We start from the raw sequence: 21,322 nt of genomic DNA, 5'->3' as shown, positions 1-21,322 counted from the left end.
TCCACATAACTGAAGGCTCTCATCCCTTCTACCATTTTAGTGCTTCTGCACCCTTTCCAAGGCCTGGACATCCTTCCTAAAGTGTGGTGCCCAGAATTGAATACAATACTGCAGTTGAGGCCTAACTAGTGTTTTATAAAGCTTTAGTATAAATTCCTTGCTTTTGAACTCTATACCTCCAATTATAAAGCCAAGAATTCAGCCTTCTCAACTTGTCCTGTCACCTTCAAAGAAGTGTGTACACACACCCCCAGGTCTGTCTGTTCCTGCACCTCCTTAAAATTGCATCAGTTCATATTGCCTTTCCTCATTCTTCCTACCACAATATGTCTGCTCACACTTCTCTGCATTAAATTTCATCTGCCATGTGTCTGCCTACTTGACCAGTTCTCTTGGAGTCTGTTACTGTCCTCTTCACTGTTTACTACATTTCCATGTTTCGGGTCATCTGCACATTTTGACATGATGCCCTGTTTTTCCCAAGTCCAGGTCATTAATATATATTAAACAGAGCGGTGGTCCTAATACTGACCCCTGGGGGGGATGTCACTGTATACCTCCCTCCAATCTGAAGAACAACTGCTTACCATAGTTCTGAAGAAGGGTCACTGACCTGAAACGTTAACTCTGCTTCTCTCTCCACAGATGCTGCCAGACCTGCTGAGTATTTCCAGAATTTCTTGTTTTTATTTCTGCTTACCATTACTGTCTGCTTTCTGTGGCTTAGCCGGTTTCAGTATCCACACTGCTATTACCCCTTTAATTCCATGCACTTGTTAATGCATTTATATAGTACCTTTGAGGATGTCCCAAAGCACTTTGCACCCAATGAAGTTCTTTTTTGAAGTGTAGTCACTGTTGTAATGTAGGAAACTCAGCAACCAATTTACACACAGCAAGTTCCAAAAAACAACGATGTGGTAATGACCAGATAATCTGTTTTGGGAATGTTGGTTGAGGGATAAATATTGACCCAGGAATAGGCAGAGCTCCCCCACTCTTCTTCAAAAATAGCACCACAGGACCTTTCACATCCACCTGGGTTTGACATCTTGCCTCAGTTTAATGTCTCATCAGCACTGCATTAAAGTGTCAACTTGGATTATGTGCTCAAGTGCCTGAAGTGGGGTTTAAACCCAGAGATTTTCCTGATTCAGAGTGTTAACCACTGAGGCACAGCTGACAAGGCTAGATAGAGACGCTTCACCTAGACTGATTGAATGGAAGTCTCCACTGTCTGCTGGCCAGAGACTGCTACATGTCATGGGTTATGGGCATTATAACCTAAACTTTGGGAACAGAGTCACAGAATTAGCACAGCATAGAAGGAGGCCATTCAGCCCATCGTGTCTGCACCAGCTCTCCGAATAAACTATTCCAACAAGTGACTTCTTTCTTACCTTTGCTATTTCTTATCACTAATAAGGTTTGCAGACTAGAAATCAGGAGTGGGAATCCTGGCTAATATTTTCATCTCTTACACAAACCATTGCCCAAGACAGGATCAATTAATTCATTACAGGTCAGTATAGAACGGAGATTCCTCCTATTTGTATGGCTCAGTTGCTTAGTTATTGCACAAGTCTCTCCACCCATATTGGCCATATTGTGATGGGATATAGGTATAATAGGCTTAATTAGGTTGCATTTAGACATAGTTAATATATTGTACTTTTTAGAATTAAAGATTGAATCAATGGTCAGTATTCAAGATTCACTGACATTCCCCTTTAAGAAGGTAGAGTTAAGGAATTTCAAGGTCCCTGTTACAATACAATATGAACCAGAAACAACCTTTAAGTTGGGAAATCCATTTCAGCGTCTCTGTTGCTGGGGGCTTGGAGGATAAACACACACATAGAAATATCCTGTGTGACATCAGTAAAAGGTAAATTTAATTAATTGATGGCGTTGGTAAATGTAGGCAGATTGACACAGAAAGAGGGTTCAACCTACCATAAAACACAATTATAGATAATAAAACAATAAAATGGAATAGTACTTACAGGAACAAGAGGTCAAGTAAACACAATTATAAATATTTTGACCAGATAAATGTTCACAACTTCAAGAGCAGGGGGTTTCCAGTAAAACATTAAGTGGAGATGTCAGTTAATGATACTACCAAATATGGATCTTGAAAGCAAGAAAAACACACACAGAAAGGTAACACCTATATGCTAAAAGGTCAGATGACACCTTAGAAACAGAAGAAATTGCTGGGGCCTTGACAGAAATCTTTGCATCCTCATTGGCTACAGCTAAGGTCCCAGAGGACTGGAGAATAGCCAATGTTGTTCCTTTGTTTAAGAAGGGTAGCAAGGATAATCCAGGAAATTATAGGCCGGTGAGCCTAACATCAGTGGTAGGGAAATTATTAGAGAGGATTCTTCGGGACAGGATTTACTCCCATTTGGAAATAAACAAACTTATTAGCGAGAGGCAGCATGGTTTTGTGAAGGAGAGGTCATGTCTCATTAATTTGATTAAGTTTTTTGAGGAAGTGACGAAGATGATTGATGAAGGAAGGGCAGTGGATGTTATCTATATGGACTTCAGTAAAGCCTTTGACAAGGTCCCACCTGGCAGACTGGTACAAAAGGTGAAGTCACATGGGATCAGAGGTGAGCTGGCAAGATGGATACAGAACTGGCTCAGTCATAGAAGACAGAGGGTAGCAGTGGAATGGTGCTTTTCTGAATGGAGGGATGTGACTTGTGGTGTTCCGCAGGGATCAGTGTTGGGACCTTTGTTGTTCGTAGTATATATAAATGATTTGGAGGAAAATGTAGCTGGTCTGATTAGTAAGTTTGCGGACGCCACAAAGGTTGGTGGAGTTGCGGATAGTGATGAGGATTGTCAAAGGATACAGCAGGATATAGATTGGTTGGAGACTTGGGCGGAGAAATGGCAGATGGAGTTTAATCCGGACAAATGTGAGGTAATGCATTTTGGAAGGTCTAATGCAGGTGGGAAGTATACAGTAAATGGCAGAACCCTTAGGAGTATTGACAGGCAGAGAGATCTGGGTGTACAGGTCCACAGGTCACTGAAAGTGGCAACGCAGGTGGATAAGGTAGTCAAGAAGGCATACGGCATGCTTGCCTTCATCGGTCGGGGCATAGAGTATAAAAATTGGCAAGTCATGCTGCAGCTGTACATAACTTTAGTTAGGCCACACTTAGAATATTGCTTGCAATTCTGGTCGCCACACTACCAGAAGGACGTGGAGGCTTTGGAGAAGGTACAGAAGAGGTTTACCAGGATGTTGCCCGGTCTGGAGGGCATTAGCTATGAGGAGTGGTTGGATAAACACGGATTGTTTTCACTGGAACAACGGAGGTGGAGGGGCGACATGATAGAGGTTTACAAAGTTATGAGTGGCATGGACAGAGTGGATAGTCAGAAGCTTTTTCCCAGGGTGGAAGAGTCAGTTACTAGGGGACATAGGTTTAAGCTGCGAGGGGCAAAGTTTAGAGGGGATGTGCGAGGCAAGTTCTTTACACAGAGGGTGGTGAGTGCCTGGAACTTGCTGCCGGGGGAGGTGGTGGAAGCAGGTACGATAGCGACGTTTAAGAGACATCTTGACAAATACATGAATAGGATGGGAATAGAGGGATATGGACCCCGGAAGGGCAGAAGGTTTTAGTTTAGGCAGGCATCAAGAATGGCGCAGGCTTGGAGGGCCGAATGGCCTTTTCCTGTGCTGTTTTGTTCTTTGTTCTTTATAAACATGAGGGTATCTGAAGCAAAAATTAGAAGTGTTAAAATCCTTAAACAATACTTCTCATCCCATGGCTTACATGGGGAATTTAAGGTAAAAGTTTACTTTAAATTTTGATGGATTTTCTAAGATATTTTGCTGTAAATATTAGCAAGGTTAAACTTTTGGATTCTATGTTAGAAATAAGATTATGTGTTACATCTCTTAGTAATAGTTGATATTGTGATATTCTTCTTTTGGGCCTCCTTATCTCGAGAGACAATGGATACGCGCCTGGAGGTGGTCAGTGGTTTGTGAAGCAGCGCCTGGAGTGGCTATAAAGGCCAATTCTGGAGTGACAGGCTCTTCCACAGGTGCTGCAGAGAAATTTGTTTGTTGGGGCTGTTGCACAGTTGGCTCTCCCCTTGCGCCTCTGTCTTTTTTCCTGCCAACTACTAAGTCTCTTCGACTCGCCACAATTTAGCCCTGTCTTTATGGCTGCCCGCCAGCTCTGGCGAATGCTGGCAACTGACTCCCACGACTTGTGATCAATGTCACACGATTTCATGTCACGTTTGCAGACGTCTTTATAACGGAGACATGGACGGCCGGTGGGTCTGATACCAGTGGCGAGCTCGCTGTACAATGTGTCTTTGGGGATCCTGCCATCTTCCATGCGGCTCACATGGCCAAGCCATCTCAAGCGCCGCTGACTCAGTAGTGTGTATAAGCTGGGGGTGTTGGCCGCTTCAAGGACTTCTGTGTTGGAGATATAGTCCTGCCACCTGATGCCAAGTATTCTCCGAAGGCAGCGAAGATGGAATGAATTGAGACGTGGCTCTTGGCTGGCATACGTTGTCCAGGCCTCGCTGCCGTAGAGCAAGGTACTGAGGACACAGGCCTGATACACTCGGACTTTTGTGTTCCGTGTCAGTGCGCCATTTTCCCACACTCTCTTGGCCAGTCTGGACATAGCAGTGGAAGCCTTACCCATGCGCTTGTTGATTTCTGCATCTAGAGACAGGTTACTGGTGATAGTTGAGCCTAGGTAGGTGAACTCTTGAACCACTTCCAGAGCGTGGTCGCCAATATTGATGGATGGAGCATTTCTGACATCCTGCCCCATGATGTTCATTTTCTTGAGGCTGATGGTTAGGCCAAATTCATTGCAGGCAGACGCAAACCTGTCGATGAGACTCTGCAGGCATTCTTCAGTGTGAGATGTTAAAGCAGCATCGTCAGCAAAGAGGAGTTCTCTGATGAGGACTTTCCGTACTTTGGACTTCGCTCTTAGACGGGCAAGGTTGAACAACCTGCCCCCTGATCTTGTGTGGAGGAAAATTCCTTCTTCAGAGGATTTGAACGCATGTGAAAGCAGCAGGGAGAAGAAAATCCCAAAAAGTGTGGGTGCGAGAACACAGCCCTGTTTCACACCACTCAGGATAGGAAAGGGCTCTGATGAGGAGCCACCATGTTGAATTGTGCCTTTCATATTGTCATGGAATGAGGTGATGATACTTAGTAGCTTTGGTGGACATCCGATCTTTTCTAGTAGTCTGAAGAGACCACGTCTGCTGACGAGGTCAAAGGCTTTGGTGAGATCAATGAAAGCAATGTAGAGGGGCATCTGTTGTTCACGGCATTTCTCCTGTATCTGACGAAGGGAGAACAGCATGTCAATAGTCGATCTCTCTGCACGAAAGCCACACTGTGCCTCAGGGTAGACGCGCTCGGCCAGCTTCTGGAGCCTGTTCAGAGCGACTCGAGCAAAGACTTTCCCCACTATGCTGAGCAGGGAGATTCCACGGTAGTTGTTGCAGTCACCGCGGTCACCTTTGTTTTTATAGAGGGTGATGATGTTGGCATCGCGCATGTCCTGGGGTACTGCTCCCTCGTCCCAGCACAGGCATAGCAGTTCATGTAGTGCTGAGAGTATAGCAGGCTTGGCACTCTTGATTATTTCAGGGGTAATGCTGTCCTTCCCAGGGGCTTTTCCGCTGGCTAGGGAATCAATGGCATCACTGAGTTCCGATTTGGTTGGCTGTATGTCCAGCTCATCCATGACTGGTAGAGGCTGGGCTGCATTGAGGGCAGTCTCAGTGACAGCATTCTCCCTGGAGTACAGTTCTAGGTAGTGCTCAACCCAGCGGTCCATCTGTTTGCGTTGGTCAGTGATTATGTCCCCCGATTTAGATTTGAGGGGGGTGATCTTCTTGATGGTTGGCCCAAGAGCTCTCTTCATGCCATCATACATTCCTCTGATGTTTCCAGTGTCTGAGGCCAGCTGAATATGACTGCATAGGTGTTGCCAGTAGTCGTTTGCGCAACGCCTAGCTGTTCTTTGTGCAGTACTTCTGGCTGCTTTAAGTGCTGCGGATGTTAAATCGCTGGGGGCTTTCTTGTAGTTCAAAAGTGCAATGCGCTTAGCGGCTATGACAGGTTCCAGCTCTTCATTATGAGATTGAAACCAGTCTGCATTTCTCTTCGCACTTTTGCCGTAGGTGGTCAAAGCTGACTCATAGATGGCGTCTCTGATGTGGGCCCACTTGGTCTCAGCATCCCCTGTGGGAGTGTTTTGAAGGGCTGTTACAAGTGAATTTAGAAATTTTTGTAACAGCTGTGGGTGAGAAATTCTGCTCGTGTTGATGCGCGGGTGGCCCTTCTGCTTGGAATGATGCAACTTCTTTGGTCTGAGTCTAACCTTGCTGCACACCAGGGAGTGGTCGGTGTCGCAGTCCGCACTGTGGAAGCTGCGTGTGATTTGAACACTGTTTAAGGCGGCTCGCCTTGTGACAATGAGGTCTAGCTGGTGCCAACGACGTGATCTTGGGTGCCTCCATGAAACCTGGTGACAGGGTTTAGTGTGAAAGAACGAGTTGGTGATATACTTATCCATTTAAGAGTGCATTGCATGCTAAAGTCTTTAATAAATATATAAAAATTAATAAATTGTCTCGTGTAGCATTCTGTATACAACTACAAGAACCCCCTCTCTGTGTCTCTTTAGGTGACATATGGAAGAGAGTTTCCCAGACCCTTATAATATCTGGGATATTTATGACTTAGCCATAATTATCAAAAATTGGCTATCCGAAATATGGTAATATTCTCTGTTAGTTTTCTTTCTTTGAAGGAAGAATAGTTCAATTCTTTGGACCAAATAAGTGTCTATAAGAATTTGTTTGGTTTGAACTTAAGGAGATTCATGGGGATATACTCCTGTTTTGGTTTAGTTCCTATAAGGGGTTAAAGTCATAAATCACTTCAATATAAGAACCCAGTAGAAACCACACCAGGTAATGCTTGCAGATATAAATATCCAAAGTGTTTGCTAGCACTACCTTCTCTTCATGAATATAAACGTTCAAATGAAAAACTAAAAGTATAGATGGATACTTAAAATAGAAAAGGCTATAATTTATCCCATTCGGCACTGTGACCAAGTTTGCTGAACCAGCACTGGGAACAGTTGATGAGTTGGCAGTTGATGAGTTGGATTGTGGATGGAAGCTCTTATACATTAGTATCTGTGCAATGTTGGACCCATTCGCACTGCTGAATCGACAGTCTACAAAGCTAACTTTAATCCAGTGAAATTCCTTGAGAATTCTACCAACTTGCTGCTGTCATTTCAGTGGGAGGCGGGCAGGATCCCTGACAGCCACATACAGCATTTCACTGGCGGACCCACCAGAGTTACAAAAGCAGGAAACAACATTATCATCAGGGTTTTCAAACATTATTGTGATTGGGAAACCAAGCAATGTTGCCATGGGACAGCAAACAGCATTCATATCGGGGCAACAAATGACATTATAATTGGGACAATCAGTAGCCTTGTCATTTTAATACTGTATATTATGAAAAGTTCACCAAGCAACATCACAATTAGGGCAATAAACAACATTGGAGCACCAGCTCACATGACCATTGGAGCACCAGATCACATGACCATTGGAGCACCAGGTCACATGACCATTGGAGCACCAGATCACATGACCATTGGAGCACCAGGTCACATGACCATTGGAGAACCAGGTCACATGACCATTGGAGCACCAGATCACATGACCATTGGAGCACCAGGTCACATGAACATTGGAGCACCAGATCACATCATTAGGTCATCAGATCACATTATCATTGGGCGGCACAGTGGCGCAGTGGTTAGCACCGCAGCCTCACAGCTCCAGGGACCCGGGTTCAATTCTGGGTACTGCCTGTGTGGAGTTTGCAAGTTCTCCCTGTGACCGCGTGGGTTTTCGCCGGGTGCTCTGGTTTCCTCCCACCGCCAAAGACTTGCAGGTGATAGGTAAATTGGCCATTGTAAATTGCCCCTCGTGTAGGTAGGTGGTAGGGAATATGGGGTTACTGTAGGGTTCGTATAAATGGGTGGTTGTTGGCCAGCACAGACTCGGTGGGCCGAAGGGCCTGTTTCAGTGCTGTATCTCTAAATAAAAAAAAAAAATGACAATTGGAATATTCAATTACATTATCATTGGGACATGAAACTTATCTACGTTCAGCGCATGTGTTAATGTAGAGGTGCAGCCTGTGTCCTCTTTCTACTCAATAAACAGGAAACTGAATTCCAAATGGAGAGGTGAGTCTTTATGCTAATTCAAAGAGAGATTCAACAAGCTGTTCAATGAACATGTGACTGGCAGGTTTTGTTCCACAAAATGAAGAATATCTAATACAATCTGGCGTCTCGCTATGTCTATCAAACTATCTCCTCTTGTTCTGAGTGCTTCACTTAATCAAAAATGCTGCACTGATCTACAGAGCTTAAATGCCACAGCTGTGTTGCTCAGAGCAGGAGATGACATTCAACACATATGAACATTTAAATATAAGAAGTTTGATCTTTTCTAACGATCCTTTATAAAACAACAATTAAACTTGCTCTAGTTACCCGTGTCTAAAATAGTTGCACCAAAAGCTGCTGTCAAAAGACCTCAGGATCTCCCAAAGCACTTTACAGCCAATGAAGTGTAGTCACTTTTGTGATATCATAAACCCAGCAGCCAATTTGCACACAGCAAGCTCCCACAATCAGCGATGTGATTAATGACTATATAAACTGTTTGAGCTGCCAATGGTGGGACAAAGGGAGTGGGGGTTGCACAAGAGGCCAGAGTTGGAGGAATGCAGAGATCTCAGAGGGTTTTAGGGCTGGAGGAGATTACAGAAAGAGGGACGAGGTGAAGGAAGGATTTGAAAACAAGGTTGAGAAAGTTAAACCGATATCCATATAATGTGGGCACAGGATGATGAGGCATTGTTGGGTTTTCTTCATCAACAATTGAGCCTGCTTGAAACTTTGGACTGATGACCCAGAAACTCAGAATGTTGACCCAGTGCTTTTCTTACTGAATGCCTTTCCCTGTCCAGTGTCCATGCACTCTCAATTCTCAAAGGCAGTCTTTACACTATGGTATTCTTGAGGTACATCTGACCTTTGGCTTCACGCCAGTCATGAGTCAACTTAAAGCTGCAATTTGGGAAGGGTTAATAATGTAGATGTCATGAATTTAATAAGGCTGCTTTTTTTAAAGATTTATTCCTGATATGTGCATGTCACTGACCAGGCCAGCATTTATTGCCCATCCCTAATTGAGAAGGTGGCTGTGAGCCAACTTCTTGAATCCAACTGAGAGTCTTGGTATCCAATTGCAGAGGGCCATTCAGAGTCAACCACATTGCTGTGGGTCTGGAGTCACATGTAGGCCAGACCAGGTAAGGATGGCAGATTTCCTTCCCCCTCTTAAGATAGGTTTTTATTACAACCCAGTAATTTCACGGCAACCATTTCTGATACCAGCTTTTAAATTCTAGATTTATTTAATTAATTGGATTCAAATACCCCAGCTGCAGGGGCAGTTTGAACTCATGTCTCCAGATCATTCGTCAAGGCCTCTGGATTATAAGTCTAACATAACCACTATGCTACCATAATACACTATAAGAGGAAGGAGATGTGTTAGGAGATCTTGGGAATCCTTAAAAATAACAGCAAGAGACAAGAGCAAAACTTTGTTTGAAGAAGTGACATTGTCAGAAGGGACTAACCTGGAAGTGACGCCATCTGACGCACAAGTGACAACACGTGAGGTCCCAGTAGCCAGAGGTAGGTACACAGTTCTTTGGCCTCCTTGTCTCGAGAGACAATGGGTAAGCGCCTGGAGGTAGTCAGTGGTTTGTGAAGCAGCGCCTGGAGTGGCTATAAAGGCCAATTCTAGAGTGACAGACTCTTCCACTGGCGCTGCAGATAAAATTGGTTGTTGGAGCTGTTACACAGTTGGCTCTCCCCTTGCGCTTCTGTCTTTTTTCCTGCCAACTGCTAAGTCTCTTCGACTTGCCACGCTTTAGCCCCGCCTTTATGGTTGCCCGCCAGTTCTGGCGATCGCTGGCAACTGACTCCCACGACTTCATGTCGCGTTTGCAGACGTCTTTAAAGCGGAGACATGGACGGCCGGTGGGTCTGGTACCAGTGACGAGCTCGCTGTACGATGTGTCTTTTTGATTCCTGCCATCTTCCATGCGGCTCACATGGCCAAGCCATCTCAAGCGCCGCTGACTCAGTAGGGTGTATATGCTGGGGATGTTGGCCGCCTCGAGGACTTCTGTGTTGGATATTCAGTCCTGCCACCTGATGCCAAGTATTCTTCGGAGGCGGCGAAGATGGAATGAATTGAGACGTTGCTCTTGGCTGACGTGCGTTGTCCAGGCCTTGCTGCCATAGAGCAAGGTACTGAGGACACAGGCTTGATACACTCGGACTTTTGTGTTCTATGTCAGTGCGCCATTTTCCCACACTCTCTTGGCCAGTCTGGACATAGCAGTGGAAGCCGTTCCCATGTGCTTGTTCAATTCTGCATCGAGAGACAGGTTACTGGTGATAGTTGAGCCTAGGTAGATGAACTCTTGAACCACTTCCAGAGTGTGGTCGCCGATATTGATGGATGGGGCATTTCTGACGTCCTGTCCCATGATGTTCATTTTCTTGAGGCTGATGGTTAGGCCAAATTCGTTACAGGCAGCCGCAAACCTGTCGATGAGTCTCTGCAGACACTCTTCAGTGTGAGATGTTAATGCAGCATCATCAGCAAAGAGGAGTTCCCTGATGAGGACTTTCCGTACTTTGGTCTTCACTTTTAGACGGGCAAGGTTGAACAACCTGCCACCTGATCTTGTGTGGAGGAAAATTCCTTCTTCTGAAGACTTGAACGCATGTGAGAGCAGCAGGGAGAAGAAGATCCCAAACAGTGTAGGTGCGAGAACACAGCCCTGTTTCACGCCACTCAGGATAGGAAAGGGGTCTGATGAGGTGCCACTATGCTGAATTGTGCCTTTCATATTGTCATGGAATGAGGTGATGATATTTAGTAGCTTTGGTGGACATCCAATCTTTTCTAGTAGTCTGAAGAGACCACGTCTGCTGACGAGGTCAAAGGCTTTGGTGAGATCAATGAAAGCAACGTAGAGGGGCATCTGTTGTTCATGGCATTTCTCCTGTCGCTGGCGAAGGGAGAACAGCATGTCAATGGTGGATCTCTCTGCTCGAAAGCCACACTGTGCCTCAGGGTAGACGTGCTCAGCCAGCTTCTGGAGCCTGTTTAAGGCGACACGAGCAAAGACTTTCCCCACTCTGCTGAGCAGGGAGATTCCACGGTAGTTGTTGCAGTCACCGCGGTCACCCTTGTTCTTATAGAGGGTGATGATATTGGCATCGCGCATGTCCTGTGGTACTGCTCCCTCATCCCAGCACAGGCAAAGCAGTTCATGCAGTGCTGAAAGTATAGCAGACTTGGCACTCTTGATGATTTCAGGGGTAATGCTGTCCTTCCCAGCGGCTTTTCCGCTGGCTAGAGTATCAATGGCATCACGGAGTTCGATTTTATTGGTTGTACGTCCAGCTCATCCATGACTGGCAGAGACTGGGCTGCATTGAGGGCGGTCTCAGTGACAACATTCTCCCTGGAGTACAGTTCTAGGTAGTGCTCAACCCAGTGGTCCATTTGCTTGCGTTGGTCAGTGATTGTGTCTCCTGATTTAGATTTGAGTGCACAGTATTACTATTAGAATCATACAGCACAGAAGGAAGTCATTCAGCCCATCCTGCATATGTGGGCACATTCATGATTACACCCAAAGGGTTTTTAAGAGTATCGAATTCTTTGCACAGGGACTAGTTGAAGCAAAGAGTTTTGCATCTTTAAAAGAAAGAGTGGAAAACACTTTAGACACAGGAAGATGCAAGGCTATGAGGAGAGGAAATAATCCCCGGCTGCCACCACTTCCCCTGGAGTTTCTGCTCCCTTAGATCACAAGAGTGTAGTGGCTAGCACTCTCACCCCTGTGTTAAAAGGTTGTGTGTTCATGTCCCACTTCAGTGACTTCAGCACAAACTGAAGGAGTGCTGCAATGTCGCAGGTGCCCTCCTTTTGGATGAGATGTTGGGATGAGTCCCCTTCTGCCCTGTCAGGTAGAAGTTCCCATGGCCACTATTACCAAAGAAGAGCAGGGAGTGCTGTCCTGCTCAATATTTATCCCTCTACCCGCATCAGTAAAAAAATAGATTATCTGGTCATTATCACTTTGCTGTACATGGGAGCTTGCTGTGCACCAATTGGCTTCTGCGTTTCCTACATTACAACCATAATTACACTTCAAAAAGTGATTTGTTAGTTGCAAAGTGCTTTGGGATGTCCTGTGGTCACAAAAGGCCCTCTCTATCTGAAGCAAGTTCTTTCTATAATTTCCCGGCTTCTGTTTCAGTGGGGCGTCATTAAATGATTTAGCCACACGATGGTGCTGTCGATCAATTTGTCTCAATGCACTGAGCCTGCAGGGGAGACATCTCGAAATCTCCAGCTTCAGCTCCTGTTCGGTCTCAGCAGAATGCTAACTGGTTCAGGATATGCTTGCATGAGAAAGAATAAAACTTGCATTTCTATAGTGCCTTTCACACCCTCAGGATGGCCCAAAATGCTTTGTAGCCAACAAAGAAGAATCACAGAATGAGACAACCTTGGGAGGCCATTCAGCCTATCATGTCTATGCTGGCTCTTTGAAGGAAATATCCAATCAGTCGCATTCCCCCATAGCCCTAAGTACTTTTGAAGTGCAAGTCACTGTGGTATTGCAGGAAACGCAGCAGCCAATTTGCACACAGCAAGATCCCACAAGTATCAACGTGATAATGACTAGATAATCTGTTTTTAGTGCTTTTGATTGGAGGATGAATATTGGCCCAGGACACCGGGGAGAACTCCCCTGCTGTTTCACAAAATAGTGGCCACGGGGTCTTTTGCATCCACCTGAGAGGGCAGACGGGGGCCCAGATTTCATCTGAAAGCCAGTTGACACCAGTGCTGTCCGACAGAAATCACTGACCAGCTGCAGGTGTTGCTACGCTGACACTATTTGATCCACATACGTTAACTTTAGTAGAAGGCGCCTCGCACACACTCGTACAATACAGGCAAATATACATCACATGTATACAGCATTTACTTAACAAAGCTCTGGCATCATTCAATAAGCGAGGACGTTTGTACGTGTGTGTGTGTGTACGTGTGTGTGTGTGTGTGCATTTACATGTACATTGTGAATATGTATGTGTATGCATGTATGCACCTGTTTGCATGTGCGTTTATTGTGAGTGTGTGTTTGTATGAGTGTACGTGTGTATTTGCTTGGGTGTATATCAGTGTGTTTGCATTTGAATTTATGTGCATTTGTGTGTGAACAAGTGAATAAATGTGTGTGTTTTACACAGACGTCTTTGTGAGCATACGAGCATTAGATCAAGACAGAATCAACTCTGCCAAATACCCTGTGATGCTCACAGTCCGTGAGTTACTGGACGAGCAGCTGCAGCCCCCAGAGCTGCTGTCCATCACCTTCGGGGAGGAGAGGAAGAGGGAACAGAAGGAAATATGGTCCTTTAGAATTACAAATAAATTGCTTTTAAATGGCTTTCTTTGACTCCCCTGCAGTGATGGCCAACGAATGGCCTCTCACTGTCTTCAATTAAAGTTGCATCGGCTGAGCTGTTAACATTGATAGTTCTCCGAGACAGCCATATGGATTCGAAGAGGTCATAGGTGGTAAGTACAAGGATATCATTTAATTGCCAAGGCTCGGGAAATGGCCCCAGCACATTTAAGCTTCACTCACTTGCAGAGTGCAGGATTGCAACTCAAGCCGCTTGCTTCCTGTCACTGTGCCAGGCTGACGCAGAGAGTAATGGTGCTGCTTTATCACCTATTGAGTACAGATTTGTTACTAATTGCCCTCCCCCTCAATTACGTTCAGTGTCTCCAATCTTCCTCCTTATTAGGTCGTTAACAATTACAACTCCCAGTGCCAGTACTGAGGGAGTGCTGCACTGTCAGAGGTGCCGTCTTTCACAAGAGACGTTAATCTAAGGCCCCATCTGCCCTGTCAGGTGGTCATAAAAGATCCCATGGCCAGTATTCTAAAGAGGAAAAGGGGAGCTCCCCCCAGTGTCTTGACCAATATTTATCCCTCAGCCAACATCACTGAAGCAGATTGTCTCGCCAATTATTTCATTGCTTTTTGTGGGATCTTGCTGTGTGCAAATTGGCTGCTGCGTTTTCTATATTACACCAGGGACTACACTTCAGAAGGTACTTCATTGGCTGTAAAGGGTCTTGGGACGTCTTGAGGTTGTGAAAGGTGCTACAGAAATTTAAAAATCCAAGTTCTTCTTCCTTTATAAATATAAACCCTCCCTGTATTTACCTGGAGGTGTGATAAAAACCTGCTGTGCGTCATATACTTGTGCCAGGTCAGATGTTAAAATCTGCTGCTGCAACAGCAGTAGACAGTGCTACCTCTGATAGTCAATGTTGAGTGTCACTGCATCTATGTCACCCACAATCTCACATATAGTTTCTCCAGTCCCTGTGCCCAGGTTGTAAATCAAGATGGTTCTTAGAGTACAATGAGCAGTTCTGGTTTCCATATTTTAAAAAGGATAACGAGGCACTGGAGAAGGTGCCAATTAACGATTCCAAGCATGAGGTTATACTTATCAGGAAAGATTGGACTTCTGGGGCTCTTTTCTCTGAAAAACAGAAGGCTGAGGGTTGGCCTGCTGGAGGGCTTTAAGATTATGAAAGGGTTTCATAGGGTAGTCATAGCAAAGATGTTTCCACTCATGGGGGAGATCAGAACTAAGGGCCAGAAATGTAAGGTAGTCACTAATGAGTCCAATGGGAAATTCAGCAGAAACTTCTTTATCCAGAGAGTGATGAGAAAGTGGAATTCGCTACCATGGGAAGTGGTTGAGGGGAATAGCATCGATGCATTTAAGGGGAAGCTGGATAAGTGCATGGGGGAGAAAGGAATAGAAAGATATGTTGGTGAGGTTAGGTGAGGAAAGGCAGGAGGAGGCTCATGTGGAGCATAAATCCAGTATAGACCAGCTGGGCCGAATGGCCTTTCTCTGTAGATTTGATGTAATTCGGTGATGAGCAAAGGCCCAACAACAATCCCTGTAAGACTTCACTGTTAACTTGGAACGAGCAATACCCTATCTGAAGAGAGAATCGTTTCTGCACTGGGGCTTTTTATAAATGAACTTATGAAAATTACAGACAAGGAAACACCAACAGGCTCATCAAGCCTGCTCTGCATTCATGGTGACTGGAGCATTATTACTAGATAGTTCCAAAACTCTCTCCCGCCCTTCCACCCCCAACTCTACAGCAATGGGATAGCCAACAACAAAAAACATTTTTAAAAACCCAGGACAAATAGGGTACAATTATGTACAACTCAGTACAATTCATCTCCAATTCCTTCAGGTGATCAAAACCAGTGCATCTGTTTATCCATTTATCGATATCCAATGCCCTTGTCCTTCTAGTTGGTCGAGGTCGCGGGTTTGGAAGGTACTGCCTGAGTAGCCTTGGTGAGAGGCTGCAGTGCATCTTGTAGATGGTACACACTGCTGCCACTGTGCATCGGTGGTGAAGGGAGTGAACGTTTGTGGATGGGGTGCCAATCAAGCGGGCTGCTTTGTCCTGGATGGTGTTGAGCTTCTTGAATGTTGTTGGAGCTGCACCCATCCAGGCAAGTGGAGAGTATTCCATCACACTCCTGACTTGTGCCTTGTAGATGGTGGACAGGCTTTGGGGAGTCAGGAGGTGAGTTACTTGCCTCCGTCAAGAAAAGCATGAAAGAGTGAGCTACCCTGAGCTACAGCTGTAATGCATTCTAAAGATGGAGGAGGGAGGAGTCAGTAGAATGGGCTGTGTGGCAAGTGGGCCAATGAAAATCCTAATTTCAATACAAGAGGTAATCTTCTGGTCCTGTTGAATTTGTCCCGATTGTAATGGTTCAAAACAATTCAGGTTCCAACAATGAAGCTCCTGGACAGTCAATCTGAACATTAGAACTCCCAAACTACTCCTGTGATGCTGGACAAAATTAATAACAGATGTGTGCAGATACATTCAGAGGGGCTGAAGAGCCTTCAGCTCTGAAAGTGTATATAACAATACAGAACTGCTCTAAAACTAATGGATCAACAATGCAATGTGAATCCACTGCATTATGTTTGAGATGTGGTTTCAGCAATATTATTAATAGACAGTATTGACAACACTGCGTCAGCCAATGAGTGGGAGGCGGGGATAACCTTACGCAGGACTCATAGCAAACAGTTTGTTTGGCAGCAAATGTATTCTATTTACTTCGCAAAAGGAGACTTTCAAAGAGCTGGCCCAGGCACGATGGGCCAAGTGGCCTCTGCTGTGTACTGTAAATTTCTATGATTCTATGCTTTGTTCTTAATCATTCCAGCAACAGACTGCATTTTATTAGAAAGGGATCACGTGTGACAATTGAAGGTTTACCTTGTTGTTGGTTTTCAGTTCTTTTCCAATTAGTTAGGATGGACGAATCGCTCTTTTATTTCCATGTAACTGAGAGACAGTGAAAAAACAGCAGAAACGGAGAGACTGAATGGAGTGAAATGCTGGGAGAACAGTCCTATTATTTGAAAGAACAATGAACAGTACAGCACAGGAACAGGCCATTCGGTCCGCCAAGCCTGTGCCGATCTTGATGCCTGCCTAAACCAAAACCTTCTGCACTTCCGGGGACCGTATCCCTCTATTCCCATCCTATTCATGTATTTGTCAAGATGCCTCTTAAATGTCGCTATCGTACCTGCTTCCACCACCTCCCCCGGCAGCAAGTTCCAGGCACTCACCACCCTCTGTGTAAAGAACTTGCCTCGCACATCCCCTCTAAACTTTGCCCCTCGCACCTTAACCCTATGTCCCCTAGTAACTGACTCTTCCACCCTGGGAAAAAGCTTCTGACTATCCACTCTGTCCATGCCACTCATAACTTTGTAAACCTCTGTCATGTCGCCTCTCCACCTCCGTCGTTCCAGTGAAAACAATCCGAGTTTATCCAACCTCTCCTCATAGCTAATGCCCTCCAGACCAGGCAACATCCTGGGAAACCTCTTCTGTACCCTCTCCAAAGCCTCCACATCCTTCTGGTGGTGTGGCGACCAGAATTGTACGCAATATTCCAAGTGTGGCCTAACTAAGGTACTGTACAGCTGCAGCCTGTCTTGCCAATTTTTATACTCAGTGCCCCGACCGATGAAGGCAAGCATGCCGTATGCCTTCTTGACTACCTTATCCACCTGCGTTGCCACTTTCAGTGACCTGCGGACCTGTACGCCCAGATCTCTCTGCCTGTCAATACTCCTAAGGGTTCTGCCATTTACTGTATACTTCCCACCAGTATTAGACCTCTGTGGTGCATTACCTCACATTTGTCCGGATTAAACGCCATCTGCCATTTCTCCGCCCAAGTCTCCAACCGATCTATATCCTGCTGCATCCTCTGACAATCCTCATCACTATCCGCAACTCCACCAACTTTTGTGTCGTCCGCAAACTTACTAATCAGACCAGCGACATTTTCCTCCAAATCATTTATATATACTACAAAGAGCAAAGGTCCCAGCACAGATCCCTGCGGAACACCACTAGTCACAGCCCTCCGTTCAGAAAAGCACCCTTCCACTGATACTCTCTGTCTTCTATGACCAAGCCAGTTCTGTATCCATCTTGCCAGCTCCCCTCTGATCCCGTGTGGCTTCACCTTTTGTACCAGTCTGCCATGAGGGACCTTGTCAAAAGAAAGACTTGCATTTCTATCGTGCCTTTCACACACTCGAGACATCCCAAAGTGCTTGACAGCCAATGAAATACTTTTGAAGTGCAGTCTCTGTTGCAATGTAAGAATCGCAACAGCCAATTTGCGCACAGCAAGCTCCCATAAACAGACCTCTGTGGTAACACACATATGATGGGAGAGGTGATTGGTGAAGTAATAATAATTCAAGTCAGTTAAATCTTATGTTGTGGCTTTTGGCTTAACATAATGAATAGCTGCATTCAATCTCCTTCCCCTCTGAACTTTTCCAAAGCAGGGCTATAAGGAAAGGACAGCAGAGGTGAACTAATTGCATAGCTCATTCAAAGAGCCAGCACAGGCACAAAGGGCCGAATGGACTCTTCTGCGCTGCATCATTCTCTGATGATATGATTTGTATTAGTTTTGCTTTTCTCCTCCAGCCTTGTAGGAAGCACAGAATGAATTTTAAGGCAGATGATTTAATATCTGGTTTTCCTGAGAAAAGTTTTGCTCTCCAATGGCCTCGATACAACCGCTCATGAGATGAATAATTGTTTTTTTTAAATCATACTCTGCTGATTCCTGTGCCTAAAAGAGACAAAGGCAGAGAGCAAGAGACAAAGAAATGTCATAGCAAAGAAAGATCATAACACAGCTGTGGAATCCGTGTAGGAACGGCTCGATTTCCCGATGGAAAGTAAAAGTGCCTTTGTTTCAAGCCATTCCCCCCCTCCCCCCACCGCCACCCCCCCCCCCCCCCCCCCGCCCCCCACCATAATTACCTGTTCTCCTTTTTCCTCCCTGTTTGGTACGAATGATCCCATAAGCCAGGGGAGAGCTCCGAAACAGCAAGAAAACACTTCAGGCCACCAAATGCAAAGAGGGATTGGATTGGACTCAAATCAGCTGCCCTAACACGACACTGGAATTGATCAAAGAGAGCCAGCATGGATTTGTAAAGGGTATGCCATGTCGGATGAACCTGGTTGAATTTTTTTTTGTGGAGGTAACGGACATGCTAGATAAAGGAGTGTCTATGGTTGTTACTTATATTGACCGAAAGAAGGCATTTGATAAGGTCCCACTTTACAGACTGCTAACAAACATTAGAGCGCATATACTTGGAAGCAGCCTAATGACATGGTTGGGGAATTGGTTAGGAGGTATGAGACAGAGAGTAGGGGTAATGGGTACGTACTCAAATTGACATGATGTAACTAGTATTGTCTTGCACGGATCTGTACTGGGATCTCAGCTTTTCTCAGTATTTATGAATTATTTTCATGAAGAAATAGAAAGCTGTATATCCAAGCTTGCTGATGATACCAACACCCTCCAGTCTGTGCATTACTCTGTAACACACTCCAGTCTGTTCATTACTCTGTAACACACTCCAGTCTGTGCGTTGCTCTGTAACACACTCCAGTCTGTGCATTACTCTGTAACACACTCCAGTCGGTGCATTACTCTGTAACACACTCCAGTCTGTGCATTACTCTGAAACACACTCCAGTCTGTTCATTACTCTGTAACACACTCCAGTCTGTGCGTTGCTCTGCAACACACTCCAGTCTGTGCGTTGCTCTGTAACACACTCCAGTCTGTGCATTACTCTGTAACACACTCCAGTCTGTTCATTACTCTGTAACACACTCCAGTCTGTTCATTACTCTGTAACACACTCCAGTCTGTGCGTTGCTCTGTAACACACTCCAGTCTGTGCATTACTCTGTAACACACTCCAGTCTGTGCATTACTCTGTAACACACTCCAGTCTGTGCGTTGCTCTGCAACACACTCCAGTCTGTGCGTTGCTCTGCAACACACTCCAGTCTGTGCGTTGCTCTGTAACACACTCCAGTCTGTGCGTTGCTCTGTAACACACTCCAGTCTGTGCATTACTCTGCAATGCACTCCAGTCTGTGCGTTGCTCTGTAACACCCTCCAGTCTGTGCATTACTCTGTAACACACTCCAGTCTGTTCATTACTCTGTAACACACTCCAGTCTGTGCGTTGCTCTGTAACACACTCCAGTCTGTTCATTACTCTGTAACACACTCCAGTCTGTGCGTTGCTCTGTAACACACTCCAGTCTGTGCATTACTCTGTAACACACACCAGTCTGTACATTACTCTGTAACACACTCCAGTCTGTGCGTTGCTCTGTAACACACTCCAGTCTGTGCATTACTCTGTAACACACTCCAGTCTGTTCATTACTCTGTAATGCACTCCAGTCTGTGCATTACTCTGTAACACACTCCAGTCTGTGCATTACTCTGTAACACACTCCAGTCTGTGCATTGCTCTGTAACACACTCCAGTCTGTGCATTACTCTGTAACACACTCCAGTCTGTTCATTACTCTGTAACACACTCCAGTCTGTTCATTACTCTGTAACACACTCCAGTCTGTGCGTTGCTCTGTAACACACTCCAGTCTGTGCATTACTCTGTAACACACTCCAGTCTGTGCATTACTCTGTAACACACTCCAGTCTGTGCGTTGCTCTGCAACACACTCCAGTCTGTGCGTTGCTCTGTAACACACTCCAGTCTGTGCGTTGCTCTGTAACACACTCCAGTCTGTGCATAACTCTGCAATGCACTCCAGTCTGTGCGTTGCTCTGTAACACCCTCCAGTCTGTGCATTACTCTGTAACACACTCCAGTCTGTTCATTACTCTGTAATGCACTCCAGTCTGTGCATTACTCTGTAACACACTACAGTCTGTGCATTACTCTGTAACACACTCCAGTCTGTTCATTACTCTGTAACACACTCCAGTCTGTGCGTTGCTCTGTAACACACTCCAGTCTGTGCATTACTCTGTAACACACTCCAGTCTGTTCATTACTCTGTAACACACTCCAGTCTGTGCGTTGCTCTGTAACACACTCCAGTCTGTGCATTACTCTGTAACACACTCCAGTCTGTTCATTACTCTGTAATGCACTCCAGTCTGTGCATTACTCTGTAACACACTCCAGTCTGTGCATTACTCTGTAACACACTCCAGTCTGTGCATTACTCTGTAACACACTCCAGTCTGTGCATTGCTCTGTAACACACTCCAGTCTGTGCATTACTCTGTAACACACTCCAGTCTGTTCATTACTCTGTAACACACTCCAGTCTGTTCATTACTCTGTAACACACTCCAGCCTGTGCGTTGCTCTGTAACACACTCCAGTCTGTGCATTACTCTGTAACACACTCCAGTCTGTGCATTACTCTGTAACACACTCCAGTCTGTGCGTTGCTCTGCAACACACTCCAGTCTGTGCGTTGCTCTGTAACACACTCCAGTCTGTGCGTTGCTCTGTAACACACTCCAGTCTGTGCATAACTCTGCAATGCACTCCAGTCTGTGCGTTGCTCTGTAACACCCTCCAGTCTGTGCATTACTCTGTAACAC

Source organism: Heterodontus francisci, chromosome 36, assembly GCF_036365525.1.
Source record: "Heterodontus francisci isolate sHetFra1 chromosome 36, sHetFra1.hap1, whole genome shotgun sequence".
Taxonomy (NCBI): Eukaryota; Metazoa; Chordata; class Chondrichthyes; order Heterodontiformes; family Heterodontidae; genus Heterodontus; species Heterodontus francisci.
This window is presented reverse-complemented; position numbering follows the sequence as displayed.